Source organism: Daktulosphaira vitifoliae, unplaced genomic scaffold (assembly GCF_025091365.1).
Source record: "Daktulosphaira vitifoliae isolate Bord-2020 unplaced genomic scaffold, ASM2509136v1 Scaffold_4, whole genome shotgun sequence".
In the NCBI taxonomy this organism is placed as follows: Eukaryota; Metazoa; Arthropoda; class Insecta; order Hemiptera; family Phylloxeridae; genus Daktulosphaira; species Daktulosphaira vitifoliae.
Genome location: NW_026099575.1, coordinates 15,381,202 through 15,396,169, shown reverse-complemented (window position 1 = coordinate 15,396,169; position 14,968 = coordinate 15,381,202). Strand labels below are relative to the sequence as shown.

The window sequence follows — 14,968 nt, the reverse complement described above, 5'->3', positions numbered from 1 at the left end:
TTTTTTTTTTATGTCTGTTGCCACTTTTTCTCAGCTCTCACTGGACCGATTTCTTTCAAAAATACGTCAAAAGATCACAAATCGTATCTAGTTGAAGACATTACCCTTAAAAATTGAAAAATTTTCCCTCATTCCCCGCAAATGGGGGAAATATACAAAAAAATTACAAATTTAAAAAATGTTGTCATTTTTTTCACTTTTTTTTCTTAAAACTTCCATAACTTTTTCAAAAATAAACAAATCAACATAATTTTTTTTTATACTAAAACCTTAGATATGTCCCTTTCATTTGATATCATTTTTTTGAAAATCTAACACAACCTGCTCGTTGGGGGTCATTTAAAATAGCAACTTTTTTACAAAAACTAACTTTTTCATCTTCACTTTTGAAAATGTTCCGGAAATACTGCGTCCTTTAAACATATATCAAATTAAAGCTTATTTTATGTACTATAAAATGAAAAAAAAAATTTGTCCCGACGACCTATCTTCTATGCGCAAATGGCTACCGTATTCAAAAATATGCTATTTTTCTATTAAAATTCTAGGTTTTGTATTTTATTTTATTTTAAAATATCTTATTAGGAGAATATATTGACTTTCATGAATATTATATAATTTAATTGACATAGAATAAAGGTCATAAGACATAAGAAATTAAACTTATTAAATTTTTTTTTACTTTTTTATTTTCATACTAAATTTAATAATTAGTATTTATTCATATATTATATTTTAAAATCAAAGAACTACTAATTAGGATATAATTAAAGAAATACGAGTTGATGTTGCTTTTGGAATAATCCACCAATTTCTCTAAATGAAACACTATCTACAGATTAGCATCGAAGCGTTTCTTGTGATAGTGATTTTAATCACTGTCAAATATCATCTATACTTGTCCCATCTATGCCTTGTCTACACTGTGCCTCGACCCCACTGTGCTACCGTTTTTTTAAATTAAAAACTCTCTACAAATTTGCGTCGAATAGTTTTTTGATAGTGATTTTTTTAATTTTTAACTCAACAAAGCCAGAAATTTTTTTTCAACATCATTATTATTTAAAAGAAAATCTAATAGGTTAATCATAAATATAGGAAAATCATTAGGTTTTAAGTTCAAATAATTTATAGCCATTCACAAAAATCTTAAATTTTAGTTCGATTTTTATTTAATTTTCTGGTAATAATCGACAGTAGAATAATTTTAAGAATATTTTCGTTACAGAGAAATGTGTTTTAGTGAATATTCTTTTGTTGCTTCACTAATTACATCTAAAATTATGTTACTCCCTGAACAAAATTCTATCTTTGGTAGAAATAAAAAACTAATATAAATTTTAAATTATTGTCATTTGCACCGTCTTGAATTATGTTTAGTTGATCGATCAGTTGGTCAGTCAGAAACTGTAATCTCTTATATATATTATGACTATATATATAGTGTGTTCAGTAAGTAAAGAAACAGGTTTCTATTTTTCTCATTGTTTGTAACAATTGACCTGTTTCTTTACTTTTTGAACACTCTTTATAATCAAAAAAATTAGTAGAGAATAAAATGAAATAATAAATTTACTGTGCACTAATTAAGTATTTTGGGGTGAATCTCAATTCTAGAATTGTGTACAGAATGTTCCTTATTCTGTAATGTTATATAATTATATTCTTATAATGTTCGTTATTTACTAATTGAATATATAAACTAATATTCAAACGAGTAAATCAAGGTGGGACATTCTGTATATATATATATATATATATATTAAGTCAATAATTCTTTTTTTCATTAGTAGGTTATATTTAACTCAAACAATATAAGCCATAAAAGAAATATGTTAATCTACAAAAATGAAAAAACTTAAAAGGAAATAAACATTGTACTATTATATAACTGTTTGTCTTTTAATTATCTGCCGTGCCTTCTTACATATCATCTATTTTTAATGTACAAATAAATTTAAAGAATACCTCTCTAATAATATTTTATTTATTTTTAATATATAGCGGACACAAATTATACGTATCATATGAAAGGATACGTAATTTTTTCAATGCTATTCATAGTTTTTAGTTATTTTAGTTTATATTAATTACAAATTTTATACAAAAGATTTTAATAAGATCTGTATTTTTATTTTTCTTTGGTTATATTAAATGTAAATTATATTTTTTATATCTTTATTAAATGTTGATATCGAAAACTATAATCTAAGTTGATAAAAAACGTTACTACTCATAAGAGTAATTGTTAATTTTTATTTATAATTAATTTGATATTTTATAGATTTATGAATACAAATAAATTTATATTTTTACTATATATTAAATGTTTAATTATTCATTTTAGCAATGCGAAAAAGGTAATGCTTAAAATAATATAAAACGTGTATTAAAAAACTAAAAAAAAACTGTGAATATTTTCCAAAAGTCGATGTATCAATATTAATAATTTTACAAAAGATCAAAACCAAAATAAAATTTTTCAGTGGTAAGTTATGCAAATCAACATTTTTGAAGCGCAATAAACATACAGATTAAATAGACATTACACTATTTTTTACATATATCCACAATAATAATAATAATACTAATTTACTATAGGAATCACATTTTTGCGAATTATCAGTCTATGGATACAAGTCACAGAAATTATAATTTAGAGAAAAAGGGACATATTGGCTATAATGAATGGAACTGAAGTTGTCATTATGATTTTCTAGTGCCCCTCTGATAATTCCTAACAAAATAATTAGTCATTATTTTATTTTAAAGTTGAAGTTTATTACGTTGTGAATAGGAAATTAAATTTTTTTATTTTTTTATTCGAATATAATTTATCTTGAACTTATATCAATTCAGGTAGTAATAATTATCAGCATCCAGGAGAAAATATAATTGACATACTTTTCTTGTAATTATGTTTTACAATAATTATACATATTATATTAAGGCTGGTGTTATTTCTAATTCATATAACGATAATCTCAGTATTTGCGGTATTTACAGTTATGGTAACTGTCGATAATGATTATCGATAGTTACAATTTAATCAATAATTACCATTTTTTTAATTAATGTAATATTATCGATAGTTATAGTTTTTATCAATAAATAACGTTTTTTGGATAATTAGATTTTCATTAATTTTATTATTTTTTGATTTTTAGTAGTAAATACTGTTAGTTTGATATAATATTATGATAATCGTACTGTTTTAGCTTAACGCCAAGCTGAGAAGGTATTGGTTTTGTGGTGTTGTGTTTTTTTTTATGTTTGACTGAAAAGTCTAACTAAGAAAAAAATACAACTTTTTTTAAAAAAATTATTTTATTTTAAATTAAGTTCTATAATGGCACATCTGTACTTCATGTTCTCGTAGGATAGTAATTGATTGTTTAACAGAAGAGTTTAGGCTAAAGGATTACAGAAATTTCTAATGCACATTGTGTCATAAAATAGATATAACAAGCCTTTAATATATGAGTGAATTTATTGTGAATTTAATATATTCGTATCGAAGCGTTTTTTATAATAGTCATGAAAATCACTGTCAAATATTGTATACTTGTTCCAACTGCGCTGCAACCCCACTCTGTTGAGTTTCATTATTACGTTTTCTCCAATTTTCGAACAATGATAAACAACAAACTATTAAAATAATTCTTGTATTTTAATTAAATTATCCAAAATAATTTTTTTGGATATACCGAATTTTGGAATTCGGAATTACTTCGGTTACCTCTACGTTAAGTAGATAATAATCTTAGTAAATTTTTTTATGAGGGTGGTATTTTAGAATTGAATCTGTACTACCGATCTTAAAAGGATTCAATTACACTTAATGTCACATTTACCAGATTAAATATTAATAGATGTTTTGTAGCAATTTAGGGGTAAATCATATATCTTATCTAATACCAATGTTAAGTTAAATATAAATTAAGGGATCATATATATTTATATTTTTGAACCTTAACAAAGTATTATGATTAAATTAGCAACAAAATGTTTTTATTGGGCAACATTCTTATCACCTAATTTTTAGTATAAAAAATGTGTCGTAGAATTTTAATTATTATATGTTCGTGAATACCATGTAGATGTACAAATAAACCTTGATAACTAAAGAAATTAAGATGTCATACACGAATCAAATACATAATACCTCCCCCGGCTATTGAAGTAGCTAGACCCATAAATTACTTACTTCTACCTTATGATAAATCTATACTTGCGTTCGTTATCCAATAAAATATAGAAGTATTTAATGTATCTTTTATGTATAATATTTTATTATGTAGATAATTCACTGTACTTTTTATAAAATAATAAGGAAAAATATCAAAATAACTTTTTTCTGCCTATCTGTAACATAATAATTAATTGATTGCTAAAATATTATACCATAAGTTTGTCTTAAAACCAGAAAACTCTTGTAAGGAAATTTTATTTTTTATTGAATGACTTCTATTTTAAAGACAATAGTATATAATCTTACTTTAAGATCGCTTACTTTAAGATACTTAAAGAAATTCATAAAAATTTAAAACTTTCGTCTACCTCTAAATACGCCTTTTTAAGCGGATAGGAGTATCTTTGAGTACCATTAGATAATTTAATTAAAATAAATATTTTTGTATAATAAATGCATTTATAAAGATGTAAAACTAGTGTAAACATTTACCATTAGTTTTTTATTATGTCTAATCAATTTTTATGAGTTTTTATTTATTGCTGTCGTATACAATATTTATGAGATCAATAATAGTAATAGACAGGGAATTAGCTCTTAGTTTGATTTAAATTAAACCGACTTTTTTAATTCTTATGAATTTTATTATGTTATGTATCATTTTTCAGATTGAAGGCTAAATATAAAATGAATAATTAATTCTATTTCATATTTATGATAGTTTATAATCTTTATATATACAGGATATATACTTTTGAATGAGAGTGATAAGTAATAATTGCCTTATCTAATTTCTTATCATGGTATTAATGCCAAGTTTGTAATGTATACACATTATCATCATATGTATACACAGTAATCATGAAAAGATAGCGTTTTCTTCTGTCCTTTTCTCAATACGTATTTCAATGTTTAATACCGTAAAATAGTACATGAAAATTCAAATTTTTACAAACTTCAAAACGCTACAGAATATTTACTACTGAATATTAATAAGATATTTTTTTACTAAAATTTTTCTTAAATTCTACTCTACAAAATAGCTATCTTAGATTTTTTTTTTACATTTTATTTAAAATTTAAAAATAATTAATNCACAAAATAGCTAACTTAGATTTTTTTTTTACATTTTATTAAAAATAATTAATATTTTTAATAAAATGTAAAAAAATTAATTATTGAGATATAGCTATAGACCTAACGTATAAATATTATTAAAAAAAAAAATCAACTAAAAATATTAACTGGATCAAAAGTTATTTAAGTTGTCAGTGAGTGGTGGGCCACTCTGTATATTTCTTCCGTGTGTAAGTAATCAAACTCCTCTTAAAAGGCTGAATAGATTTTTATGACATTTTTTGTGGCGATTAAGTTGATTTGAGAAGTTTAGATTTTTATAATTTGATCACAATAGAAAATTCTTTTAATTTTTATACATACAGAGTGTTCAGTAAGTCAGGAAACGGGTTTCTATTGTTTTCATTGTTACAAACAATGAGAACAATAGAAACCCGTTTCCTGACTTATTGAACACCCTGTATATTTTTATATTTTATAATTATGATTTTTATTAATTTATAATCATTTATTATTTATCAATAATAAGATCAACGGTATCATTTTTAATACTACAGTGATAGAGTAATCAATCAGCTGATGTATGTTTATTCTAAAACATGTAAACATTAGTGGTGGGAATTTTCGTTCCTTTCGGTACAGTTACTTAAAAGTAACAATTCCAAAATACTCGGTACACCGGTACTTTTACTATTTTGTAATTAAGTACCTTCATTGTGACCCGTTACCAAAACCAAACCAGTATTTATTGATCATATAAACAGTTGTACCTACGCTGGACGTTAGTAGGGTACAGTACCAATAATAATCAATAAATACGTCTATGTCATTTACTCATAAGGTAATATTTTAAAAGGCGCCAATGCTTTTCGGAAAATGTTTAGATAAGAATTTTTTTTTAACAGTAATAATACAGAAATATCGATAGGCATAATATTAAATTTTAATGAAAAAAATAGAAACCTTACCACAGAATAAATAAATAACCGTATATTTTAGACACGTACCGTATTTTGGCCAAGTTAATATGTGGTATAATCAATTATTAAAGTATAAAACTATCATGTTGTTAACCAATATGTTAAATAACATATTGTCTTTTTTAATTATATAAGTATATTACAAAATTAAAAATATCTTCAAAACAATATTTATTTTAAAAAATATTTTCAATCTCTTCTTAAAATTTTAAATCATTTATAACATAATAATTATGTTGTTAAATTATTTATTTACATAAAAAACGTCTTCTAAAATTATATTTTTAATCAAAAATTACTATTTAAAAACAGTAATATCTCTGAATTTTTAATTGTAAGTCTATTACGCCTTTCAGTAATTGTGTATTCCGCTTTAAAAAATGTCCCTTCGCACGGAACAGAAGTTGAAGGAACACATAATCTCAGCAATAAAAAATCAAATAAATTAGGAAACATCATTTTCCTCTTATTCCATCATAACAAAGGATCCGACTTTCTGTTTATTATAGTCTCATTTAAATACCTATCTTGCTCAATAATTGCTTCAATAGTAGGACTTATTTTTTGATGAAATTATCACCTTAAAAAATTAAAATATTTGATTAAACAACATAATAAACTTTTTTGTTGTTCTACCTGAGAGTCAAACTGTTTTTAAATGTTGATAAAAAACTAATGAAACGAAACTAGTACCAAATCTTTTTTTTCTTTTCAATTTCTCATAATGCTTAAAAAACCCGACTTCATTAAAAACTTCTACAAAATCAAAGTAAATTTAATGTACTTTAAGATGGTAAATATCCAAAAACTTGATTTTTAGGAAATATTGGGTATTAAAGTCAAAAATCATTCAATTTTTGGTAACAATTGCCGATTTTGTAGTATTTTGCATAGAAACTAAACATATACATTCTCATTCAAAACAAAATTAAATTATAGATTATTTAATTTATTATACAGAATGAAATTTTTCTTGGTTATAATAAATCGATCTACACTTATTTGAATAATGTTTGGATCAAAATAAAATTTCTAGAGATAATAAATAAAATAATTTATAACTATCAACATCCTTTTTTGAAAATCCTATCATAAATCAAAGTACTTGGAAAGGGCAAAATCATTATACCATTTTTTTTTTTCGCACCGAAGCATTTTACTTATGACAGAGAGTTCAATAAAGTCATACTATCAATCAATACTAATTCAAAGATATCTCAATTAAAAAATACAACAAAAATACTGCATTTTATTTATTTTTTTTAATTTTTAGCATTATATAAATGGTTAACTATTAGCACCTCGCCAAAAGGGCCTAGTGCTCATACCAGCGTTAAAAATTGACGAGTTTTTTTTCTGTATGGTGTGCCCGAAAAAATTGACCAGAGGCGTCAATAGTCTAAATTCAGCTCTGATTTATACATGTTGTATCTTTTACACTCAATTAACAGAGACCATAAAAGGGACTTAGCTTATAAAAAAGAAAACCAAAGACTATTTTTTGATATGAAAAATCACATTTTAACTAGTGATGAGCATAATCAAGATATTTCGATTATAAGTAAAATAATCGTAATTTTGTAATTGAATAAGTATATTTTAAATTTCAATAATAGTACACATACATTATACAATAGTACGTAGTATTATTAAACCATCTTATGCATATTTCTTTACTTATACTTAATTGAATAATTTGGTTATAAGTTATAAATGTATTTAATGTAATCGAAACATACTCAAAATCATTAAGAATAATCGATTACTATTGTCAAAAGAATAAACGATTTTAATCTCGAGTAGAATTTCAAGAGATTCTCTGGATTACTAATAATTCGATTATGCCCATCACTAATTTAAAATATGTGGATGGATACCATTAGCAGTTTTAAAATTGGTGGTCTAGTAATAGTTTTTTCTAAGATTATTAAAAAAATCAAGAGATAGCGTTAGAGTTTTCCATCACAGTGAGAAGAGGGCGGTCTAGTCAACGGTTTACCAAATAGACAGTTACTGTAGGACGTAGTTACACAATCCCGAACAAGCAAGAACTAATCAAGTACTCAGATCACTATTGTAATAATTTGGGGATCAACTGTATTTTGTACTGACGGAACGATAGTGTAAACGACCAAGTGTAGTCGGTCCTACTCGTTCCACCAATGTACTCGTTACTTTGGACCGATACACGAGTACCGACCCATCACTAGTAGACATGCAATACACGAACAACGCCGACTCGGGACAGCTAGTTTTATAAATAAAATAATTACCTGTATAACTATAGTTATACAGAATGATTCATTCATCAAAAACCACTTAAGCATTCGAGAATTTTTTATTTGGTTCTTATTTGGCTTCATGATTGATAAATTAAAAATAAACATGTACTTAAAGGAACCCAAATAAAAAATTCTCAACATTATAATTATTTTTAGAATAATGTCTCGTGGTAAATGAATCACGCTGTTTATAAATTAGCTACGTAAAGCTAGAAAAAATAACGTAGAACTGAAGATTATCTATTTCTGGTAATACCAGTTCTTTTTATTCAAAAGTATTTTTATAATTATAAAATTTAGAAATTACGTAGCGCATGATAAAACATTTATTACTTGGACATCACTACCCTCAATTTTTTTTTGATCATAAATCTTTATGTATTTTTTTTTATAAAATTTCGGATAGTCATTATGATAATCATGTCTCTTTACATAGCATCCATCTTATATCAGTATTTCACTATAATACATATATAAGGTATACATACAGGAAGATTGATTTATCGTTGACCACTAGATTTCTTCTAAAACAATAATAATTTTTATGAGTTTTTTTTAGCTTAATAACTGTGCATAAGATCAACATAGTTAAGCGTTTGTAGAATTATTTCTTCAAGTACTAGAAAAAGACTTTATCCTATTGCACATGTTATTTTTGATAGGATGGTGTATTTTTAGACCAGTTATTTTCTTAGTTGGGTCATTTTCTAAAATTTAAAATAGTAAAATATCTATGCTGTCGTTTAAATAAATTGAGTTGGTTAAGTACTATTTAAATAAGCAAAAGAAAAAATCGTAAAAATTATTATTATTTTAGAAGATATTCGGTGGTCAACAATAAATCAAGTAAGGGGTCGGCACCACTTTTTGACTGTTTCACGTCAAAATGTTAAAATTATAAACGAAAGAAGGTGACGATATGAAATAGGAGAATCATACATTAAAAAAAAATTAAAACTACTACTAATAATAATAATGACTGGATTCTTCCAGTAACAATTAAAAAAACATAATTTTCACTAAAGATTTATTTTAATTATTTTGATAAAAAAAAAAACATTAAACATGCTACAGATGACAAATAGTAATACACATATGAATACAAAATCTAGTCAACTATTCAACCATTCGAAAATAATGTTTTAAGAAGAATGTGTGGACAAGCCTATTGAGTGTATAATATAAAAAAAAAAAATTGAATGTGCAACTTATTAATTATTTTATATTTTTAAAAATTTGTTATGGAAATTTATTATTCAGTTTTTTTAAGTACCGTTTGTATCATATGAATACCGTGTAGTTATTGACGCAAAGAGAGTATTTTAAATTAGAATATATTTTATTCTAATTTTAATTAATATTATCCTCCAGTAATAATAATAATAATAATAATATAATAATATTAATATATTAATTTTAAAATACAGTATATTAAATTGTTTTATCAATTAATGGTGAAAATATTTTTTCAATCTATGGAGCCCCTGTAAATCTTAGCTCCGGCATTGTTTGAGATAACGTGTAAAACGTTAATAATCAAGTAAAGTAGTTAATTGTATTATATTAATGAGTTAATTATACTGAATTAACTCGTATCATATCATACGCCATAAATGGTATAAAATGTTAGAAAAAACCATTTTGTTGATTACAGTTACTAATTATACTTCACATAAAATATATATCATATATATATACACTTAAATGTATTTAAAAATTTCATTCATTTTACTAATTTACTATTTAGTTCAGAATTGTTATTTTACCTCATTTTTAAAATTCATATAATTTTTTTATTGAAAAATAATAACTAATCTTTATTTAATTCACTATAACTAGTTTTGAAATAATATTCACTCTGTTATGATAACGTAATATTTTAATAATACACAAGGCAGTCGATATGCAAATATGTATCAAAATTGAGATTTATGTAAATCGTCTATAATATACGGCATAGTCAGGTTTTAGTCGTTTCCAATTATAACTCGTAATGTATTTTTGGGTTCGTGTATTTATTTTTTTAAAAATACCAAATACTGTCAATGACACATAAAATGTTAGTTATTTAATGACTGGAAAATACTGAATTCATATTAAAATATGGTACGCAGGCAAATAAATTAAAATGATGATTCAGAATTAACTGATATCTAAGGCTAAATAAATAACTATTATCCCCATGGTATTTTGATGCAATAAGTGTAAAACCTAACCCAGGTGAGATAAATTAGAATTAACTAGTGAAAATAATTACATGTTAAAATACATTTTGATTTCAATTAAATGAGGTAGTCAAAATATCTTTTGTAATCTTGGCATCATAGACGGAATTACAAAAATAATTTTGGAGAGCTATTTGATAATTCCTCCCTAAAAATATTTTTATATATTACATTATACATAGTTTTCTGTATTTTTGAGACAGGTAATTTTATTTATAGAGAGGTTTAGTCCTCAAATATAATTCCTAACTTCGCTTAAGCCTCCCACTCATGAAAAAAACTACAAATCACTGAGCAATAACACACACTGTAAGATATGAGTAAAAATTTTCCCTACGTCAATATGATATTTTTAATGTATACGTTAATTGTATACATAAGTAGTGTAATTTTAACATAAATTATCGGAAATTCGTAAGCTAATATGACATTTTTATTATAATCAACAAAATTTTCCCTTTAATTTCATACGTTAAAAACTTCCAGTACATGTAAATGAAAATTTAGTATTTATTTTTAAAAGTGAACGTATAAATCAAGGTGCTCAGTCTAATAAAAATATCTAGTTCCGCTTATGACGTTATCAACATAAACTTCTTTAAACGGGTTTTTATTTACTAGTTGTTCTCAATACTATAACTAGAGATCAAATAATCGCATGTAAAACTGTTCAATAACCAACATTTAAATTAAGTTGACATTACGAAGACACCGTGAAATGTATTTTATGAGATCCACTCAATTCTCTTATAGTCATGAAAAATTCTTAAGAAAAAATAGTTATTGAAAAGTTAAAAATTCTTAACGTTTATCATTTTTTTGAAGAGCAAAGAAAACAATTGCAATTTTTTATAACGTTTTATGGAAAATATCAAAAACGACGTTTTAAATGCAAGAAACAAACCTTTCCATTAATATTTGTTTATAATTTTTTGATACATGAAAGAAAACATCCTCTTCTATACAAATTATAAAAGATCAAAAACCCATTTTTGTGATAACAGTTTTTAACAGAGCAATATAGATGTAGTATAATGAACAGGAAACATACGGATGCATTGGAGTCATTTCACTTTATTATTAGAATGTACAACTATCAAATGGGTCGTATCATACCCAATATTTTTCATTAATTGCTATTTTTTTCCTAAATAATAATCATATTGTGAAGAAATATTTCGTTGACCAATAAAAAATTAGGGTGTGCAATAGCTCAAGTCCCCCATATGACGCCCCTGTACAAATGAAGCTTTTAAATACTATGCGACTCCAAAAAATGTGTAATTAAAAAACAACGTTCTTAGAAATTGATGAGCTCAATAAATTTTAAATTGTATTTATATATATATATTTTTTTTCTAAATTATTATTTCGCATAGTATCTTCAACAATTCAATTGCATATTTGAATCAAAAACAAAATATAGTATCAACAAAATTATTTTTATTTTAATAATTGTAATATTTGACATAAATATTTTGTAATTATAGGCTGAACAAAATGTATTGTAGAAACGTCTGACAGTGGAAATTATTTTTGTAATAACTAGTTAATAAAAGCCTCATTATTTAAATTAATTTAATTTGATATTCATTAGTAAGTGTATTATATAACATAAATCTAGTATAAAATAAACAAATTAAACATCTATTAAAGATAAAAAACTATTATAAAATTATATATTATGTAACTATACAAATCAACTAATACCCAGTTTAATAATCCCAAATATTACCTAACATTATCTTATTTGAAATTGATCATTTCATAGTTTATAAAAAATAAACATACAGTTTTACTTTCTTGAATTAAAAAAATTAAGACAGTATATTAATTAATATGAAAAAAGCCAAATTTTGCCGATTTCAAAAACACATAGTTAATAAAAAAACCCAGCTCAGTGGGGTCACGGCACAGAGGGACGTGGCATAGTTGAGTTTAGTATAGATTTAATCTGACAGTGATTAAAATCATTATCATTAGAAACACTTCGATGCAAATCTGTAGATAGTGTTTAATTCATTTTCTTATTTATACCTAGATTAGTAATTCTTATTCAAAAATATAATATATAATTATATAATAATCAATTTTTTAATTATATATTATATAATTTTTATAATTAATTGTTTTCAAATTATTATTGATTTTTATTTTTAATATGTTAAAAGTAATTACTTTTAATCTACTTTTTTTTTTTCTTTAAAGTGAAAGTTTATAATATATATATATATATATAAAAAATGAATTTATTAACATAACTTTTAGCTCAACTTGCACGTTTCAAATTGACATAATTAAATAGAGAGAAATTGTTAAGATTAATATGCAGTCAGCAAATTTTATAATTACTATTTATAGTAAATTTATCAGAAAATCTTAATATTTTTTTGCATTTTTATCGTAATAGATCACTTAAATAGAAATCATAGTAATCATTTCTAATTAACTATTGGTGTTTAAAAAGATTCTACAATTGAAATTATGAAATATGCAGAACTAAATTAATTTTAATGATTTACTTTAACTAAAAAAACCAATGAAAAAAAAATTGTTAAAAATTGAGCAAATGATAAATTTTGATTATAATTGTAAAAATTGATTGTTAAATTCAGGTGAAACTAAAAATCATTCTTTTTTTAGATTTATGATTTATATAACATGTTTCAAAAAAATTTGGAATGTTATAGACTGTTAGTAGCACACACAAATAGAGTTAAAAATTTAATAAATTACAAAATAAAATTATTTGCTTTTGCAGCTAAATACTTTTATCATATTAAATCTAATTCGACAATAAATACATTAAAAATATTAGAAATGAATCATTTTGATTGTTTGTATGGATAAAGCTGTTTAAGGTACTTTTTATTTGATTAAGGGATTTTTTTTCAAAAAGTTATGGCAGTTTTAAATATTAAAATATTTCATGTTAAACAGTGATTTTTATATAAAAATTATAATTTTCGTTAAATTCGACGGCCATTTTCCTATAGAAGAAAGGTGTCGGGACAAAATTTTTTTTTTAAACTTATAGTATTTATTGTTAGCTTTAATTTGACATATGTGTAAAGGATACAGTATTTCCACAACATTTTCAAAAGCTAAGTTGATAAAATTCTACTTTTTACTCGTATTTTTAAAAATTTAAACCCCCCTGTAACGTGTTGGATGAAAGATATATATATATATATATATATATTTTATTTAGAAACAAAAATTTGTATTGATCTATACATTTGTTCAAAAGTTATAGTAATTTAAAGTTGAACAAATAAAATATGAAATCGTAATTTTAACAATAAAATTTGTATGCTTTTTAACGTCAACCATTTTCACATGACAAATTTTTTATTTTAACTTATGTTACATAACATTAGCTTTATTTTAACATATGTTTGAAGCTCGGAGTATTTCCGGAACATTTTCAAAACTTAAGTTGAAAAAGTTAAATTTTTGTGCAGAAGTTGCTATTTTGAATCCCCCTGTGGGCAGGTAAAGGGTCAGATTTTCAAAAAATTTATAATGAAATATGAAATAAAAGGCAAATATCTAAGGTTTCAAAATAAAAAATATTATGTTGATTTGTTAATTTTAGAAAAAATTTTAGTAGTTTAAGAAAAAAAATGATGAAATTTACCGATTTTAAAAATTTTAATTTTAATGGAGATATCCCCCAATTACGGGAAACGAGAGAATTATTTTCAATTTTTAAGGGTAATGTCTTTCATTATGTGATCTTTTGACATATTGTTCATCAAAATCGGTCCAGTGAGAGCTGAGAAAAAGTGGCAACAGACACAAAAAAAAAACACATAATAGTAAAATTAATACCTTCTCAGCTACCCATCAAAGCTAAAAATAATTTAAATTAAATTTATTAGTTATGAGTAGATGAATTATTAGATTGGTTATGATATGAGAAATTAACCGGAAGAATCCAATACCATTCGAGAACAATATAAAAATACACCCATAGACTTGTTCTTTGAAAAATAATTTTCTACTACATTAAAAATTAATTGAGAAAATTGAATCACTAAAAAATGAATAATCCTAGTTTTGTTAAATATAAATTTATAATTATTTTGAATTGAAGTATAAAAAAAAGTTTAAATTATTGAAAAATAACATGATTATATAAATAGTTTATTAAAAATATAAGTAATATAAGACTTCGTATGAGGGGCGTCTTTTGGGAAGTGATAACTT

General features: G+C 23.9%; 1 protein-coding gene across 4 annotated transcripts in view; it reads left to right on the top strand.

Moving 5' to 3' along the window:
* The window catches only part of LOC126904678 (uncharacterized), a 20,911-nt gene extending 18,144 nt beyond the window's left edge, over positions 1–2,767 (top strand). Inside the window, exons 8-9 of one of the 4 annotated variants that reach the window (XR_007703793.1) lie at positions 2,348–2,488; positions 2,602–2,767. The gene's annotated coding sequence lies outside the window, so the exon portion shown is untranslated. The other 3 variants (XM_050683901.1, XM_050683903.1, XM_050683895.1) reach the window with 3 other exon arrangements.
* The last annotated feature ends 12,201 nt before the right edge of the window (positions 2,768–14,968 follow it).